The sequence below is a fragment of the Capsicum annuum genome, chromosome 6 (genome assembly GCF_002878395.1).
Source record: "Capsicum annuum cultivar UCD-10X-F1 chromosome 6, UCD10Xv1.1, whole genome shotgun sequence".
NCBI classification, from domain to species: domain Eukaryota; kingdom Viridiplantae; phylum Streptophyta; class Magnoliopsida; order Solanales; family Solanaceae; genus Capsicum; species Capsicum annuum.
The window spans coordinates 81,238,631-81,245,837 of NC_061116.1; positions in this window are offsets into that span (position 1 = coordinate 81,238,631).

Consider the following 7,207-nt stretch of genomic DNA (forward strand, 5'->3'; position numbering starts at 1 on the left):
CGTGCGGTTAGGAGATGGGGGTGGTCTCCAATCCATGGTGGATTTGAATACCCATCATGTCCAGACCCTGGTTTGGGTTGTGATATTAATGTATGTCTAAATCACTTATCAAACAACTAAAACATGATTTTTTTTTATTTTTAATAACTTGAGTCATGGTTCTAACATTGATTTACATTCTCGGAGTGTTACACACTAGTATGGTTTTTAAGCTGTTATATTTATTGGCATTATGGGGGGTTGTATAGGCATAAGTTATGATTTTTGTTTATTGAGTGTTTACTTTATCGTCTGAGCTTATGAGGGCCCGGCTAGGTCATTATTTATCTCTAGCTGATGGTTACTTTACTGTGGGTTATTAAGGTTAGTTCGTGGTAGGATAAGGTTAGATTGTGGTAGGATGATTATGGAATGGTACCCGCTATTGTAGGTACATTTTGAATCTATTTTTTTTTATTTTTGTATGTTGGGTTATTGATAGTTTACTTTAGGGTTAGACAACTTTGATTAGAGGCTTGATTATGCTAGTATTATCTTTTCTACTTAGTTAGGATTCCTCGATATAGTAGGGTGGCTCCCTTAGATTATTACCTTTGAGTTTAGTTATATATATATACATATATATATATATATATGTATGTATGTAAGTATATATATGGTATTACCATATATCCCTCTCTTTTCTTATCCATTCATATTATATATATATATATATATATATATATATATATATTTATATATATCCTTTGGCCTTGTATTAATTCTGGATCTCCTTCTTTTAGTCTTTATTTTTATATTATCTAGAGGTATGTAGTATCACACTATAGTTCCTTAATACTAATAGAATAGGATAGTTTATCCTTATTGATTTATTTGCATTTGACTGATTAGTTTTCATGATTTGTTGCATTTAGTTTATATTTCTACTTTATATGTTTTTTATACTTGCATTATCTTGGGATCTTAGTCGATTGATGCCTACCTAGTACTACATATTTGGTACCATTACTACACTTTAATAGCTTGCAGATCCTAGTACGAGCTCTTGTCATTATGGATGCATCATGTGGAGCGGATATGGATCAAATATTTGGAGTGACCTCTTAACGTTCAGAGTATTCCTTCTCTCCCTTGTATTGATTAGACTTATATTTATCTTGTATTTTGGAGATGGTTTGTATATGTGTATTTATTTTGAATTTCCCTTTGTACTCAAATTTGTAAGAAACTCTTTCATTGACTTTGCTAGGCCTTGGGGTTGTAATCCATATTAGTCTATTTATTTGATTATTTTCTGTTGTTTCTTTTATTTCTCTTGATTATCTGTTACTAGTTGTTCCGGATTAAGGGTTAGCTTACCTACTGATGGATTATAGTAGGTGTAATCATGAATTTGAGAATTTGGGTCATGATAAATTGGTATTAGAGCCTAGGTTTACTGATGTGTTGGTACAAGAGCTAAGCATAGATAGAGTCCTGCAGATTGGTACAAAGATGTTTGAATCTTCGGGTGGCAATAAGGCATTCTTTTGAAATTCAATTCTTGAGTCCCTGTCATGTGTCCATATGTCTATGAAACTTTAGTAATTTCATTGATTCTACTCGTTTCTAGATAGATTACATGAGCTTATTGAGATGTATGAAATAGACTTTTACACGTATACCTAGAGTTTTAGCTATACATTAGGCTAGCGCGTTAGAGAGTAATGTTAAAGATCTTTAGCATTAGCTAGAGAAATTAGGATCAGCCCAGGCTCCAACTGAGTGTGTAACTACCTCAGTTACCTAACATCCGGTGTTTGGGATTCTATGTATTTAGTGGATACCTTTTATCTAGAGATAATATTTGGTACATCGAGTAGTTCTTAAACTAGCATTGGATTTATTAGTGTTCAAAAGGGATTTTTGTTGGTATCAAAGTATGAGATAGGGTTTATCAAGTAGGCTAGACGTACTTCTATACTATATCCTTTGGAGCATGAGTTGGTGCGTGATTTATTAGAGGATTGACTTTTCCACTTCACTTGGCATCAAAGCATTTGATAGAGCTAGGTTCTATTTTCTTTAGGTTGTTGATTATGCAAGAACCATAGAAATGGTATGCATTAATGCATAAGGAGTTGGAAATAAGAGGATATTCTATTTGTAAAGTGCTACTCATATTTTGTTTAAGAGTAGAGATCCTCCCAACAGGGATCAGCATTACTTGCATCCTATCATGTCCTTAATAGCTTTTGATAGATCATGGTGGTCATATTGGATAGAGTTTTAGTTAGACATTATGGAGTTCCTAACCTAGGTTTTTAGGTCGTAGTGGCCATTTAGGGTTAGCAGGTATAGTACATCAAAGAGCTTAAGGGGAATGGCTTGACTATGAAGAGGTTGGTCATTGGAATATGGAGTGCCCTAGGCATGAGTTCGTTTTCTAGATAAGTCCATCAAAGGTTCCTCTGTATCCTAGAGCTCTTACATTAATTTATGACATTAGGGAGAATGATCATTATAGTAAAGAGTGTCTCAGGTGTTAATTGGTCAACTAGCTAGGACTAGCTCATTTTTTTCTCTTAAATTAGAGCTTTGGTTTTTTTTTTTTATGATTGTAGAGAGATCAGTTATTAGTTCAAAAAGAGTCCCCAGAATGGGATTATTAATCATTCAGCTTATCCAGATCAATCTCATAGTGTTGTGGCATCTTTAGTTAGAGGTAGTGCACTTAGTTCCTTAATTGGTGATTTAGATGCTCAGTTCAAGTTTGGACATGCTCATATTCATACTCCTTAATGCGCGTTAGGATATGATTTCAAATTTTCCATTTGATATGTGTTCCTTTGATATTTTTCTTTAGTTCTACTTGAGTTAAGTTGAGGTTTCATACCCATCAATATATTATGCCTTGATATTGCATATTGGTTGTTGTAGCCTCTATGTAAATCTTTATGTATACATGACTACCTTCACAGATAATTCATTTAGTAGTGGATTGAGTAGGTCGGTAGTGTGATTTTCTATTGGTGTAGCATTTGGGTTAAAGTCCTTTTTCTTTGGAATATTAGCCTTGTTGGCTTTAGAGTGGTAATGTTGTGATTTTTCATTTTGGTGCCTCCTAAACTCTTTGCTAGTTTTGTTATTATTGCTATTATTACTTTAGAGGTAATTTATTCTTACTTGACAAATGACTAAACTAGTGTAATCTAGTTAGCTTTTCCCTCCTTACGATTCTTATTTGTTGGCCTAGAGAGCTAACTCGATAGATTGGTTTTCTCTCTTTTAATGAGGTAAGGTTTGTTCTTTTCCTTCTAGGTTAGCAAAGTTAGATTAATTATTGAGAAGGAGTTAAGGTAGGTTGGCTTTCTATGGTTTTTTATGACTCTAGAGTTAGCAATCTAGTCTTATTGCCCATTTTAGATGTTTAAAAGTCTGTTAGCATTGACTATCTTTTCTGTAGCCCATTCCTGAGGTTAATAAATTTGAGGTTGGTTCTTTTGATTTGGATAATTTATCGCCCCGTTGTGGTCTTGATCTTGATATTGAAAGTAAGTCGGGTACTTCATTCTTTCTATGATGTGGTTCATAGTTCAACCAAGTTAAAGTGGGTATAAATGGATGAGTTTACAAAATTCTCATTTAAGCATTTGTTCATCCTAATGTGACTTTGTGGAGTGCTTTTCCATGGTGATATGTGTCTATGGGTAATTATTATCATAGATAAAGTAATGGATTGACCAAATTCATGCTAAGGTTGTATTTATTTGAGTTGCTTGAGTTTTGGATATCCCTAGTACTGTTTCCAGCTTCGGTGAGTCCTTGATTATACCTAGATGCATTATGCCCTCCAGAAGATGTATATTTGATTTCTCATATCTTTAGCACGCGGTTTGCTTTAGTTATGGTTATGTCTTTGGTGATATTTCAGTGTCTGCCCTTGAGAAAGAGGTTGGATATATGTGTAGTATCTAAAGATGAGATGGTTGAGGGTGTATGCTTGATTTTCGATAATGAGATTATTTTGGGTATTTGATCTTCTAGAATATTAATTGATTCTAGTTGTGATTGTTGACTCCGAATGATGGCTTGGGATTTATGATGTATTTCGGTATATGGATGCTTGCTCACTAAAAGAATTGATTTGGTTAGTTGAGGTCAAGTAGTTCACTTTGTTGTGGAGATTATAGGTATGGATTGTGTAACTTGGTTGCAACCCATTTCAAGATTTTGATTTAGTTGAGCATTTATTGACAGGTTGACTACGCCTATTTGTTACCTATTGGCTTATCTTTTCTCAGTTCAAATGGATTATGTTAAATGGATGCTTGAGTGATAGTCAGCTGGCACACAGTATTGGGTTTTACTTCTCTTGACCTTAATTCTAAATTTTTGTCAAAATTTTGTATTGTCTATTCATCAAGAGGAGTATGCTCAAGTTGTACTTAGCTTGGTTTCACCCATAGTCGGTGGGGCATTTTGGAACGGTCTATTCAACTTTAAGAGATTGTGCTTGAGATTCATAATTATCAGGTTCTAGGGTCATCCGAACCAGTTATAGATTTTTCTAGAGATTGTGAGATTTTATCATCTCTTTTTGTGTGTCAAAGTAGCAATCTTTAGTTTTTTGAGGTTAGTGTGATGTGATTGTGCAGTCGGGACTCGGAGGATAATCTGTGCATATAAGAGTGGTTATCAGGTTTGGAGCGATAAAGAAATGTTGGATTTGGAATTTAGAGTTGATTGTATGTTTTTGGGTGCTCTTATACTTGTATCCGTGCAATATCAGTATATTGTGGTTTGGGCTTGCATGCATCATTCTTTCTCAATTCAGTTGGAGGCTAGTTGGTTATTGAGGTTGAGTTTGTGCTATTTGGAAAATGAAGTAAGGAAGTTGATTGAAAAGGGGATATCCTATAGCAATATCCCTTGGAAGCTTTATTTATGCTTAGAGGTTATCCGAGGACTCTTACTCGGAGCATGCAGGCTTAGTACCTCATCCTTTTAAACCTTTGGGCTCTTTCTATCCATTGACTTTTGCGAATAAAAGTCCTTTTAGTAGTGGATATTGTAATGACCTCTAGGTGATTTTCTTGACTTTTCACATATTTCTAGCATTTTAAGCCTTCCCGTAGAGGTTTTATGTCATTTATGACATGTCGGAACAGTTAGTTCGATTATTGGACATTTCTTGGGATCTTATGCTCATTTTCCTATTTTGGAGCTTTCATAGTTAATGACTTGGTCTCGGATAAAAAATCCTATTAAACGACCTCAGATGAGAAATTCAACAGCAACATCAACTCTAGAACGTTGATTTTAGGCTAGGAGATTCTTAGTTCAGATCTCAAGGCTTTCAAACTTATTTTGGACTATTGGGTAGAATTTGGTTAAAAGAAAACTATAGGTGTGGAAACCATATTTCATCAAAATGACCTCAGATGGAAATTTTGATGGTTCCGTTGAGTCTAAAATGTCAAATTTATTATATTAGCAGAGTATGATTTCATGCACAAGGTATCAAATGAATATCGAACACCAGATTAGAGTCCATAAAGACTTAAGTTTTTGTTGGTTTACCAGCTTCTGGTTCAGGGCTCATCTACCCTTCGTGTTCATGAGGGGTAAGTAGTGTTCCCAAAGGGTCAGTATATTGACCATCACATTCACGAGTCTTCTTATTTGCATTCGCGATGTGGGTCAGCCCCGACCCGATCCCTTCTTCACGATCATAATTTATTTCCCATGTTCACAATGGTCCTCTTTCCTTGCCTCGTATTTTTAAACACTTGGGCTCATTTGCAAAGGGTATTGTTCTTGATCATTCGCAAAGGCAAAATCCCTGGTGATATATAATCCCTTTTTTTCTAATTTCATCATTGTTCTCACCTAATTTTGCCATTTTAGCCCTAAGAGCTCAAGAAACTTATGGGAAATCATCTATTGGAGTTGAGGATGAGTATCGGGTGTTGAGGTGATCAATCTCCACTAATTTCTTTTAAGTTTTTTCCCAAAATCATTCGTAAACTCTACATTTTTTCTTTTATTTTTCTTAAACTTTGGGACTGATTTAAGCCCCAATTGAGACTCAATTTGTTCTAAAATTTGAGCGCACATTCCTTGTCCTTCGAGGTACCTCACGACAGATTCAATTTTGAAATTTCATTAGTGGGCCCCATGGGCTCATAATTAATCTGATTTTGAGCCTAGAGTTTTATATAGCAATATGGGTGTCATTTTAATCCTACTAACGTTTACATGATAATTTTGATAGCGTGGCCAAATTTTAGGATCATAGAGAAAAATTGAGCAATTTGTGGGGATTCAAGAATGCAATTCAACATCGGGTAGGCTTCGGTCTACTTTTCTCTATGAGATTTTGTATAGTGTAGATTACATGCTAGTTATAGATTTTAGGATGATTAGATGACTAGTATATAATGACTTAGTATAATTAGGGTATTTAGAATAGAAATGTGATCCAAACCTTAGTCTAGAATATCCTTTAAGGTTGTAGAATCCTATTAACCTAATGATGAGCTTGATTAGCCATAGATTTGCATAAGAAATTCTTTAGCATGTTACTTAGTAATTTGTGGTGTTTTCCCTGATTAGATCCCAGTAGTGATTCTATGCCCCTGATTATCATAGTTTCTAGAGTTATGAGGCTTTATGACATTAGTTATGTATTGATGGGCTTGAGGTTGTGGTTATGGTACGATTATACTCCAGGTGAGTATTCTATCTTTATAAAGGAAATGATTCTAGTTTATAGATGCTTAGGCGCTTATGGTTGTATTGTTTGGATACTGGTGATGTCATGCTTACTTTTAGGCGCATTCATGCTCACTTAGTGGTATGATTCCAACAAAACCCTTGATTTACTCCTGTTTTCTAAAAAGAAATTTATTCCCACTTTTTACTTTAAAATGGATTTATTCTATAACAAAAATCATACCTATTTAATGAATTATGAGCTTTGAAACTAAATGTCATATTTTGAAAACTAGATCGAGATTGACTCCGGTTCAATACTATTTCTCTCTTTTACGACTATTATTTACTTCGATCAGGAGAGATTCCGACCCTTTCTATGCAATTATGCAGATTTAGTCCTAATGTTATCTCGAAAAAATTAATTTACAGATTTACACTCTTTTAGTCATGGTTCGATTTTGTGCACTTATTATATATATATATATATATATATATATATATATATATA